Genomic DNA, 14,146 nt, shown 5'->3' on the forward strand with positions numbered 1-14,146 from the left:
TCCAGGGGATTTATTGTTTTTCAGGTTTTTGACTGCATGCAGGATTTCTTTGAAGGTTGGGGGGAGGTCGAGATCTGGCAAGCTAGGATGTTCAGGGAGCTCTGCAAGGACAGTTGGGTCCACTGGGGTGGGCTGGTTGAGCACGGTGTTAAAATGCTCAGCCCACCGCTCCACTATCATAGCCTGATATTGGATTAAAGATGTTCCATCAGCAGATCTAACAGGTGCCAGGGGGCAGTTTCTGGGGCCGTAGATAGTTTTCACTGCATCATAGAAACTGTGCATATCATTTCTATCAGCATGAGACTGGATTTCGTTGGCCTTTGAGATCCACCAATCATCTTTCAGTTTTCTGAGAGTTGTTTGGGCCTCAGAACAAAGGGCTTGCCATTGCTTTTTATGGAATTGGGATTGTTGGTTCATCAGGGTGGCTCTGTGTGCCTTGTGCATTCTGTACAGGTGGGTGGAGATCTCTCCAGTTTCTGGTCAAACCAGTCCTGGTGTTTCTTAGTTTTGAAACCAATGACTTGGGCTGCAGTGTCAAAGAGGATGGTGGATAGGGAGGTCCACTTCTCATCCATCCCAGACTCTGAGGTGATCAGCGGCTCAATGTCTGCCAGCTTCTCAGCTAGGGAGCGACGGAAGTTGTCACGGGTGTCGCTGCTGGAGAGTCTGGCACAGTTGAGTGTTTTCCTCTTAGGTGCACCGTGACGTGTTAGGGGCCGAACATGCATCTTGACCTTTGTTAGAATCATTCCGTGTTCGTTCCAGCAGTCTGCCCCTCGCATAGCTCTTGTAATGAGCACGTCCTTGAGGTCAGCCCTCTTCACGATCGCAAAGTCGTTCAGGTGCCAGTGTTTGGATCTGGGATGCATCCAGGATGCCTTATATTTGTTCTTTTGTTGGAAGATGTTTGTGATGGTAAGGTTGTGTTCCGCACAGAGACTAAGGAGTCTCATGCCATTGAGGTTGACTTTTCCAATGCCGTGGGCGCCAATCACACCATTCCAATTTTGCGTGTTCTTTCCGACTCTTGCATTGAAATCACCAAGCAGCATGATTTTGTCACTCCTCGGGATGTGACTGAGGATGTCATCGAGTGCCTTGTAGAAGCAATCTTTCTCTTCATCATTGGATGGCAGAGTTGGTGCATAAGCACTTACCAAAGTGACATGTCTGCATTTTGCAAGGGGGATGCGAACAGTCATGAGCCTTTCACTGACACCCACTGATGATTCTGTGAGCTTGAGCAGAAGGCTGTTCTTCATTGCAAAACCAACTCCGTGAAGGTGTGGTCCGCCCATGGGGTATCCTTTCCAAAAGAATGTATAACCCTCTCCTACTTCATTGAGTGAGCCTTCCTCGAGGAATCGGGTCTCACTGAGTGCTGCCACATCCACATTGTAGCGCTTTAGCTCACTGGCAACAAGTGCTGTTCTGCGCTGTGGTCTGTGCGGACTGGCATCCAGGAGTGTCCTTATGTTCCATGCTGCAATTCTAAATGGTATAATCTTTGTATTTCGACCGCGTAATGGAATGTCCCGACAGGTGCGGTTTCCTGCCCGGGTACTGTGTTGAGTGGGCAATCTTTAGGCCACCTTTTCTAGGCCTTTCCCCAATTAGGGTGAGCAGTGCGGTCCCTAAATAGGGGCTGCTCAGACGCACAGGAGTCTGCCGGAAACAGCTGCCACTCAATCCCTGCTGCTAACGACCGTTGTCCTGTGCCGCTGACGTGCAGAGTTCAAGCTAAGAGCTTCCAGCTCATTCAAACCTGCCCCCGTTACTGGACGCTCCATCGCCGTCAGACTTTTGAGGTCGGAGACTCAGGTGAAGAAGATACCTGCGCAATGATGGTTTTTAGAGTGGAATGAGAGGTGCGCCTTTGCCAACGCCACTAGCTTGATTGTAAGAAGATCGTTCCAGTGGCAAGGGAGACCCTAGACGACCGGCATCTTCTTACAGCTGCAGGAAGCTGCCGGAATCCAGGTTTTTGGGTAACCGCCTCAAAGCTTGCCGCCACCAGCTTGCTTTTCTGTCGGGGTGTGCTCCCTTAGCCTTCATCCACTTTTACAACCATTGTGGTGCTTCTCACTGCTACCATCTTCTGCCTGCTCCACCGTTGAGGTCTTCGGGATCACTCTTAGTCTGGCCTATACCCTTCGACCTGTTCGGCTTGGGTAACCCTGCCAGGAGTACAAGACTCCAGCCGACATAGCTCTGGGTGTCATGGAGACACGCAAAGTGCCACACCACGATAAGGTGGTGAGCCCGTCTGGACGGACATACATACATTATATATGTATGTACGTATGTGCATACACACATATATATATATACATATATATATGTATACACATATATATATATATATACACATATACATATATATACACATATACATATATATATATATACACATATATATATATACACATATACATATATATACACATATACATATATATATATATACACATATATATATATACACATATATATATATACACATATATATATGTATATATACATATATACACACACACACACATACATATATACACACACACATACATATATACACACACACATACATATATACACACACATACATATACATATATATATATATATATATATATATATATATATATATATACACACACACGCACGCACTAAGTGTATAAAAACAAGTACTATTTATGTAATTTTGTCATGTTAAGCATACGCTGCACATTATCTTTTTCCTTTAACAACTCTACTTATGGCAGACTTTGTGAGAGACAAACCTATCAAAAACAATCTTACTGTACAATGTCTGCTTTCACCGGATGCCGACTGATGGGATGTTCATATACTCCTTGTTTAGATGAATAATCATATAGAGAAGGGTTAAAAAAAACAAAAAATAAAAAAGTGGGTGCAAAACGTTCATCTTTGCATGTCTTTCTCGCCATCTACGGGTCTGAGTTGGATGTCAGACTTTACCGACTTCTCGGTTTATGGCTACAACATTCTAATATCCAGCTGAGAGGCATGATTTATAATCTACAATTAAATTTCGCCGACTCAGGGGTGATGCAGCAGCTCACCAGATGACCTCATTACATTGACACAAGATCGTAACCTCACTGTGATCAAAGCGCCGCTTAAAGTAAGTCTTTAACATTAGCGATTATAATAACATTGTTAATACCTGGTTGGTATTTAGATCACAAAACGTAAACAAGGTATTATTGGCCCTTTTTTTTTTTTTTCCTTTTTTAAGTGTGTTTTATGGGCACAATAGTCACAATGACATTGTGGCTTCCATTAGCACCATTGTTAGCTGACATTTATTTGTGATAGAATGCATAAAAAAATATGACTTATAATCCCCAATTCATACGGATCATGAATTATAGGAACATTTCTAGAAAATTGCATTTGCACTTAAAGGATAAATCAGTGTTTTCAAAGAGGAGACATTCAATAGACCAGAAAAGGACATGTGACAAAGCTGTACCCACGTGTATACTGCATGGCGAACACAAAAAAAGTTCACAATTTAAAAAAATATATATTTAAAGGTTTTTCTGTATGTTCTGCACAAAGCCACTTTGGAATTTATGATTAACTCCAATGTGAACTTTACGTCAGATACGGGTCTGGTGCACAAAACGCATTTTGCAAACATTTTTAAAGCCCTTTTCTCGCCACATCTTTTTTGACGCGATTCAGCGATGAATGCATTTTAGAGTTTGCGTTGTGCGCGACCATTCAGACAAACAAACACAACCTCAGTCTAATGCACTCAGACGAGGACATTAGGAACACACGTCCTGTTTTATTCATGTGGTCAATACAGTCCATTAGGCCAGAGGTTTAACTGCCACAAAGCTCTCGGTCCTCCATTAATAATTTCCTTCTCCGGCTCATTCTAATCTTGTTTTTTGGGGGGTGAAGAAGGATAGGTTGCGTCCCATAATCCCTAAACGCTGTGAGATAAAGTTGTTATGCGGATTTTCTTTTCCCCCATTATTGTTTTTTTATAATATTGAATTGGAGGTTTCTGAAGGTTTGTGGTCTTACCTTTATTCCTGCATTGGATTTTTCTATAATTTTCTATAAAATGTAGCTGATAATGCCCTTAATTTTTTCAAACCACAAACAATTGTGTGTCATTGTTTTTCCAATAAATGCCAAATGATTTCATTTTATATATTTTAAAAAGTAAAATATAGACATTTTAACATATTATACATCCATACACTGCAAGAGAGTTCATTGGATTTGTATTGTATTTAAATACATGTTATACATATATTGAATTATTATTATTTATTATGTGTTATTTTTATTTGTATTCAGTCATTGGTGGAGCTCGGGATAGTATTTGAATGTTTTTATTGTTGTGCAGCACTTTGGAAACATTTTGTTGTTTAAATGTGCTATAAAATAAAGTGGATTGGATTGTGTTTTTGATGTACTATACTTCACTGAGACATTATGATCAATGATATACATTTTTAAACTTTGCTTTAAAATAAACAATTTTGAATTCAAATTAACAAAAAGGTAAGTTAATTTTAAAGGGGACCTGCAATTTTTTTTTTTTTTTTTGTGTGGCCTATTGTTCACAAACATAAAAAAAGACATGACAGATGGATTTTTGAATTTTTTATGCATTCTAAAGATTAAGTAAATACGTAAAAAAGTTTGCCTACAAAGAAGCCTACAGGAGCCATTCAATTTTGCCTTTAATGCCCCTAAAAAAAGCATCCAAACACCCCAATTAGGTTTTTATGCACATAAGTGAATATGTAATTTAGTATTGGGCACATGTATGATATTTACATATTCATAGTTTTAAGCATATACAACACATTAATTTTAAAATGTATCACATTTGCTTATTTTTTCTTCACTCATACTACTTATTGCAGACTTTTTTAGAGCTAACAAACATAAAACATCCCTTACAGTAAAATGTCTGCTGCCTACTGCTAGGATGTTCATATATTTCTATTTAGATGAAGATTGTCTCGTAATCCTCACAAAGAAACAGGGTGTGGGAAGAACAAGTGCTTTTCGTGTCGTCCTGGCCAGTTCTACGTCCTATATGGCCGTCAAAGTCCCCCAATTTGCTGGATTATTTCCTCAGCCATCTACTTTTTAGTTGAGAGGCATAATTTATGATCTACAATAAACTTACAGGGAGTAGGGAAGCGAGGAAGCAGCAGACCATTTGATGATGTAAACATAGGGACACACAAAAGTGAACACGGTGCTGCTATAAATAGTTTGTCTGCTTTAGCATTTACAACAATAACATCACTAATACTTGGTTAATATTAAAGTCACAAAATGACAATTGAATACTGTTGGCGCTTTTTGAAAGGTTATTTATTGGGATGTATAGGTGGAATAGTGGGGCTCAACTGTAAGCAGACTTTATTTTTGTTTATTTTATATTTAGAATGCATATTAAATAAAAATACATCCTTTAGTCATGTCTTTCATAGTGATTGTGAACGGTATGCAAAATTCCCCCAAAAAGTGCAGTTTGTTTAAATTAAATTTTCAATAAAAAAATGAAATACATGTTTAAACAATCAATATTTAAACAATTAATATTTTTTACATATAAAAAAATAATACATGTGAATTTATTATTTTTGTATGCATTTGTTTTAAATAAATGCATTTTTAAATGGCTATAACTACTGGAGCTGTCCGGTGCTGATCCCAAGCTTGAATAAGTGGGTGAGATGTGAGGTATGGCATCCAGTATAAAACCAAGTCAAATTTATCACGGCATTGACTCGATGTGGCAACCCATGATGGGGAGAAAAAAAACTGACACTGGAACACTTTTTTATATTTAAAATATATTATAGTTAAGTGTAGTAGATTCATGTTTCCATATATGTTATTTACTATTAACTACATACATTTAGTTAGTAGTGGTCTTTAGTTGAGTTTAAAAAATGAAATGTATTTTCACATTTTTTTTATATATTCTTAATTTAATAAAATCTATTTAAATTTCATAGTCGATATATTTTCATGACTAGAAAAGGACTCATAGCGCGGACCTCTGCCAGGCTTTATCAACCATTGTTAGTCAATCCTTTACACATCACTTTATCATCATCCTATATCTGACATTTCCTGGTTTTATCAAAATTCAATCATTAACATTTCAAGATGTCGCAAACTAACAGAAACCCCACTGACATAACCAAATACATAAAAAGGTCATCAACCAAAGGATAAAATAAATGATTGTGATCCTTTGTCACTTTCAAACATTTTCTAAATAGTCTGAGTGAACACTTTTCAGACATCCAATCTCTTTGCCTCTGTGGGTGGAGGTGGGACGGTTGGCATACAGTACACACAGAAAGTATAGAAAAACAAAAAATAGCCTGTTTCACATCCTATTTCGCACAATCCCTCAAAGTTTCATCAAAATCTGTGCATGACTTTGAGTTATGTCACTTACTAACTAAATGAGAGCTGTCAAACCTGCGGCCCTTATTTTGTGGCCCTCAGGCTAACTTCATAATTTAGTATGGTCGTGGCCCATGCGCACTGTGTGACTAACCGTTAAACAAAATTTCGCAATTTTGAATCCAAAAATAAACACTAAATACGATAAATGTGCATGCACAAAAATGAAAGCGCCACAAACGCACACTGAGCGTCGACAAGAACAACTTCCTGTATTGTGGGACCATTTCCTGGGGAACACAACAGTGTCAAAATAAAGTTTCTACATTCAATTGTACATTTATAACACTACTGCCAACCATACATCAGGATTACTAGAGCTTCCCATAAAAACCCAAAACCAGTGAATTTGTCACCTCTAAATCGTTAATAAAAACAGAATAAAATGATCCTTTTCAACTTATATTCAGTTGAATAAACTGCAAAGACAAGATACTTAGCGTTTGAACTGGTAAACGTTACCTTTTAAAAATATTAGCTAATTTGGAATTTGATGCCTGCAACATGTTTCAAAAAAGCTGGCACAAGTGGCAAAAAGACTGAGAAAGTTGAGGAATGCTCATCAAACACTTATTTGGAACATCCCACAGGTGAACAGGCTATTTGAGAACAAGTGGGTGTCATGATTGGGTATAAAAGCAGCTTTCATGAAATGCTCAGTCATTCACAAACAAGGACGGTTAGAGGGTCACCACTTTGTGAACAAATGCATGAGCAAATTGTCCAACATTTCTCAACGAGCTATTGCAAGGAATTTAAGGATTTCACCATCTACGGGCCCTAATATCAAACGTTTTAGAGAATCTGGAGAAAATCACTGCACGTAAGCGGCAAGGCTGAAAACCAACATTGTATGCCGTGACTTTGGATCCCTCAGGCGGTACTGCATCAAAAACCGACATCAGTGTGTAAAGGATGTCAACACAATCGCTCAGGAACACTTCAGAAAACCACTGTCAGTAACTACAGTTTGTCGCTAAATCTGTAAGTGCAAGTTAAAACTCTACTATGCAGAACGAAAGCCATATATCAACAACACCCAGAAACGCCGCCCGCTTTGCTGGGCTCGAGCTCATCTAAGATTGACTGATGAAAAGTGTTATGTGATCAGACGAGTCCAAATTTCAGATTGTTTTTGGAAACGGTGGACGTCGTGTCCTACGGACTTAAAGAGGAAAATAACCATCCGGATTGTTCTAGGCACACAGTTCAAAAGCCAGCATCTGTGATGGTACGGGGGTGTATTAGTGCCCAAGGCATGGGTAACTTACACATCTGTGAAGGCACCATTAATGCTGAAAGAAAAATACAGATTTTGGAGCAACATATGTTGCCATCCAAGCAACTTTTTTTCCACAGATTCCCCTTTTATTCAGACAGACAATGCCACGCCACATTCTGCACGTGTTACAACAGCGTGGCTTCATAGTAAAATCATGTGAGTACTAGACTAGCCTGCCTGTAGTCCAGATCTGTCTCCAATTGAAAATGAATGAATTATGAAACCGAAAATACCACAACGGAGATCCCGGACTGGTGAACAATTTAAGCTGTACATCAAGCAAGAATGGGAAATAATTCCACCTGAAAAGCTTAAAAAATTGGTCTCAGTTCCGAAACGTTTAGTGTCGTTAAAAGGAAAGGCCATGTAATACAGTGGTAAAAATGCCTATGTACCAACTATTTTGCAAGTTGTTGCTGCAATTTAATTCAATGATTTTCAAAAAAAAAATGTTTTCAGTTCGAACATTGAATATCTTGTATTTGCAGTCTATTCAATTGAATATAATTTGAAAAGTATTTGAAAATCATTGTATTCTGTTTTTATTTACAATTTACTGGGGTGTAACGGTACGTGTATTTCTATTGAACCATTTCGGTATGGGGCTTTCGGTTCGGTACAAGGGTGTACCGAACGAGTTTATAAGTTAAAATCTTAAGCTGCTTTGCTTCTTCTGCCTGTGTCTCAGTCCCCAGCATTGTCCCACCCACACAACCATCTGATTAGTTACATATATAGCGGTAACAGCCAATCAGCAGTGCGTATTCAGAGCGCATGTAGTAAATGCTTCAGCGTCGAGCAGGTAGGTGTTTAGCAGGTGAGCATAAGGCAGCGTACTCTCCCCAAATGATAACACCTCCCAGTCAAGTACTACTAACATCACTATGAGCCCGTTGGCCTTCTAGAAACCTAAACCAAAAGCTCGCTCGCAGTTCTGGCTTGAAGTGAAGGCTAATTAGCTTAACGTTAGCTCATTTTGCAGTGTGTGTGCGTGTGTGTTTGGTTTACGGACAGAAAAGCTTTGAATGGCAGGGTCCCTGCTATCACATGTTGATAATATAAAATGTACATAATACAAATCAACTGTAGGCTTCCCAAATGTGATAAAATAAGCATGATGAGTTGACTTGAAACTGTTTCATGTTGCACTTTTTATATGTAGAGGAAAAGTTTTGTCATTTTATTTAATCTGAGCAACAATTTGAGGCAGTTTAATGTTGATTAACATGGGCAGAATTATTACAGTGTTCCCAATGTTAAAAGGATAAAGCCATTGTTTACAAATTTGGTAAATAAATAACCAAAAAATGTATATATTTTCTTACTGCACCGAAAATGAACCGAACCATGACCTCTAAACCGAGGTGCGTACCGAACCGAAATGTGTGTACCGTTACACCCTTACGATTTACACAACTTCCCTGGTTTTGGGTTTCGTAGAAGTAGTGTACACATTTCGTCGCCACGTGGTTTAAAACGTGATAATGAAGTGAATACTTCACACCTCCTCCCACCTTCTCACCCAGAGTCTACCTTCAGCAGCACGCAGTTAAATTGAGTTTGAGACCCCCGAAATAAATAACTTAGACAAGCCCCTGCAAAAACATAACTGCCTGGTGCAGTTTTTACTGCACTAAGACATCAGCCACTGGTAAAAAAAAATGACCCTCCTGGCTAAGGTTATGCATTATATCGACTAATAATAAAAAGGATTATTTCCAAACAAACTTTGTGTTCCATCCGTCCCCCTTTCAGCGGACTACAGCCTGGCCTTTTATTTCCCAGAGCCATTAGAGCATATCTGTGCTTGTCCGCATGAGTCAAGGTTGTGGCGTTTTTTTCCCCTCTAAAGCGTACTCACCTTTGTGTCACACATTTGCCTATGACAGTAATGGCTCTTTAAAAGCTTGGCACAGGTGTACCCCTTTACTGCCTGCCGGGGTTCTATGAACTCACCTTGGCCTGCATTAGTACTCTAAGAAGGCAGTATTGGAGAAGTGTGTAAAAGATGCGGAACAACAGACTTTTTGAGGCAACACTTTTCCTTTTTGCTTACGAGACTATTGCAACAGAACTCTAATACACAAATATTTAACCCTCAGGTGACAACAGCACAGTAAGTTTTTTTTTTGCTGTATTTGGGCCATCATTTTTGTTCTGTGCTCGATTATGCGTTTTATGTTTTTTTTTTCATGTCACTATGCAGTTCTTTTTACTTGTATACAATACACACCACAAGGGCAAAGAGAAAATAAGCATTAAAACATTTTGGATTCCTACTTTCCTTTTTGTCCATCAAATCTTTCAATCAACTTCAACTCTAAACAAACAAATACCCAACATTTTTTTTTTACATGTTGAAAGCCATTTCAAAATATGTCATGGTTTTCAATTTGTGCAAATTTTCATAACTTGAGTGACAGTATGGCTCTATTTCTATGTGGGTATTGAGTAAGAGGAAGGAGTGGGGGTTTTAATCATTTTTGCAATGCAGTCTGCTGAAAATGATGGAAAGCGCCACTCCACATAGTAACTGACGCTGTGGTCAAAGTTCGAAATGCCACTAAATACTTTTTGATATTCAACACTCTAAAGTTGCTAAAGTGGCTATCCCCTTTTCATTAAGTTTCACGTCTCAGGCAAACCGCGACAAACTGGGTCATATAAATACCCTTATTGTTGCATTTTACATAAAAGTCGCACCAACTAAATATTGGAAGAACATTTTTTCCCCTGCCGGACTTTAAGTCGATGACAAATCCATAGTAAAATGAGTTATACACAAACATTTTTTTTCATACCTTAACTGTTACCAAAAGGTGCCTGCAACACAGCAGTGAAATGGCTGATAAAACAAAACAGAAGTCTGACATGTACCCACTAGCTGCAGAGGCTAGCTCTCCAATCAGCTAAACAGTTATGTTTTGGTAGATTTACGTGACTTAAACAATACAAGAATGCCCCTCGTAAACGTGTTAGCATATTAGCTAATGCTAACGATGGTAGCTTTGTTACATTACAATAGCATGTTGTGGCATATGCGCATTCTGCGTCTCCCTCCGCTGCGGATCCAACCTGAGGATCCGCTGACAGCGCACTCCAGACACGCCCCCGCGCTCATCAAGCAGACCACACCCACTCTCCGCCGCAGCGGTCCACGCCTGACACACCTGTGATTGATGACGTGAAGCTGTTTAAAAGGGACCAGTGGACCAAGGATCGGTTCTCAATTGACGTGCATACCCTCCGTCGTCTTTAAGATGAACTGTGCGTCTCACATTTTTCTCTGGATCTCCCTCATGACTCTGACTGCCTCCCTCAATCCTTGACTCCCCGCGCTTGGACACGGATCTTGTCTCTTCGCTCCTGCCCTACAGACTTCCGCGTTCCTTCGCTCTCGTCAACACGTTGGTAACACACACTCCAATTAAATACTTCACAGTCTTACACCATACATACTCTTGGGTTTTTGACACACACCATTCTAAAGCTTATTAGTATTGTTTATTCTTCTTCTTCTTCTTATTATTATTATTATTATTATATATAGATATATTTACTATATATTACATCTCTGTATACTACTGCCACCTGGTGTCGGTTTTCCGTCTCCTCCATTTAGTTAAACCATAACACATGTAAAAATATGCATGGTACACTCCTACAGACATCATACATGGGACGGTTTAGTAAGTATGAATTGTTTTAGTTATATTGTAAAATTTTAAAATGTTGCTTAGAGTGATGAATGAAAAATCCATAAAAGAATAGTGATATTTCTTTTTTAGGACTGAAATTAGAGGGAAAAAAAAATCAGAATCCAAAGTTTACACGCCCTTCAACAATTTAAGGACTTTTATGTTTGGTTTGGCTTTGAAAACAAAACAGAAAGTCCCCAGAGGGTTACATTTATGGCTTATAAATTGCTAGTAAACATGTTTAAGTATTCTTGAACGATATTTCAATAAAACGTTATTTCTTCACTTGAAGATGTCCTCCATTTCCGGAGAAGTGAAGACTTTGTCCAATGAAGGCTGAACTCAAAGGAAGTCAATATTAGGAGTGGTAAGACACTCTGCTGATTGTATTTACTGAGGTGAGCAGGAAGAAAGATTGTGGCAGTACTGGGTGCTTGACATCTAGACCGCATTGATCCCCCAGGGGAAATCATGGACGCCTTGGACTCACCTGTGCTGCTGGAGCAAACATGGACACTGGTAGACTTTGTAGTGTGAAAAACCAACTTTGGAGCAGCCTCAGAAAGTGGAAGCCAACTGGCCGTTTGTCATGTCGGATTTAAGAAGAGGAAGGACGCGACTTTCCGAAACGATCAACAATTATAACGACTTAATTGACGAGAAGAGACGTGTTTTTGCACCTCATTTAGGTCTTAAATACTCATTCTTTAACCTCCTTTATTTGGGCTTAAAGAACCATGAAGTCATGATTATACAGTAGTTAGGATTAATTGATCATTCAGAGCTTTTAGTTATTGGAAGAATGCCAAGGGTTTACTAACCCCTAGAAAAACAACATAGACAACAGGAAGTTAACACTCAGAAGATTCATAGCAGATTAAAAGCGCCACCCATTCACCAATAAGTCTGTAGTTTACATAATCAGGATTGCAAAAACGATGAATTTCGTCTTTTCTGACTTACAATTGTCACAATCTTTGATACTCATATTAAGCCAGCCGAAGTACAAAATCCTAAAGGTTCATACTATGTACTTCACTCTGTAATTTGCTTTACTTTATAATTTCTGCTGTCATTTGTATATATATTGTATTTGCTGATCTGCTTCTGCTTTTGTTGTGGTCCCAACAATTTCCCCCTCTGTCTTTTTTCTGTCTATCCGGCCGCATTAAACACTAAATATACCCAACAATTTAATAAAGCCAAATACAAAAAAGGCAACAGGATAATTATTAGGGGCGAAAATCGATTCGAATTTTAATCGCGATTCTCACGTTGTGCGATTCAGAATCGATTGTCATTTTAAAAAAAAAATGGTTTTAATTTTTTAAATTTTTTATCAATCCAACACAATACACAACAATACCATAACAATGCAATCCAATTCCAAAACCAAACCTGACCCAGCAACACTCAGAACTGCAATAAACAGAGCAATTGAGGAGACACAAACACGACACAGAACAAACCAAAAAAAAAGTGAAACAAAAATGAATATTATCAACAACAGTATCAATACTAGTTATAATTTCAGCATAGCAGTGATTAAAAATCCCTCATTGACATTATCATTGGACATTTATAAAAATAAAAAAAAAAAGAATAGTGTCACAGTGGCTTACACTTGCATCGCATCTCATAAGCTTGACAACACACTGTGTCCAATGGTTTACCAAAGATAAAATAAGTCATATTTTTGGTTCGTTTAATAGTTAAAACAAATTTACATTATTGCAATCAGTTGATAAAACATTGTCCTTTACAATTATAAAAGCTTTTTTACAAAAAATCTACTACTAGCTGAGATAGGCGCCAGCGCCCCCCGCGACCCCGAAAGGGAATAAGCGGTAGAAAATGGATGGATGGATGGATGCTTGCATGTCAGCAGACGGGTAGATCCTGCTGAAATCCTATGTATAGAATGACTAGAGAATCCTCTTGAATCGGGAAAAAATCGTTTTTGAATCGAGAATCGTGTTGAATTGAGAAAAAAAAAAACAATTTTGAATCTAATTGTGACCCCAAGTATCGATATTGAATCGAATCGCCAAAATTCGCAGCCCTAATAGTTATACCACACTTCTTCTTAGTAAAGCAATTATGTACAGCAGATATAAGTATCAACAATCTACATCAACAATAAGTCAATTTGGCTGAGTGGCTGTACAGGACATACTTAAATAAAAGATTACAGTTGGTACACAATTCTCCTGCTAAACTTTTGACAAGAACAAGAACGTTTGATCATATTACGCCTATACTGCCATACCTGCACGAAACTTTAAGGTTTTAATACTTTACGTATAGAATACTCAAGGGTCTAGCACCATCCTGATTGTATTGTACCGTCCGTCCCGGCCAGAAATCTGCGTTCCAAGAACTCCGGCTTATTAGTAAATCCCAGAGCCGAAAAAAAACGTCTGTGGGCTATAAAGCATTTTTTTTTTTATTCGGGCTGCAGTACTCCTTAAAACTCATCTGTATACTCTAGCCTTTAAATAGACCTTTTTAGACCAGTTGATCTGCCGCTTCTTTTCTTTCTCCTATGTCCCACCCTCCCTTGTGGAGGGGGTCCGGGTCCGATGACCATGGATGAAGTACTGGCTGTCCAGAGTCGAGACCCAGGATGGACCGCTCGTCAGGACCCAGGATGGACCGCTCGGCCTGTATCGAT

Source organism: Nerophis ophidion, linkage group LG17 (assembly GCF_033978795.1).
Source record: "Nerophis ophidion isolate RoL-2023_Sa linkage group LG17, RoL_Noph_v1.0, whole genome shotgun sequence".
NCBI classification, from domain to species: Eukaryota; Metazoa; Chordata; class Actinopteri; order Syngnathiformes; family Syngnathidae; genus Nerophis; species Nerophis ophidion.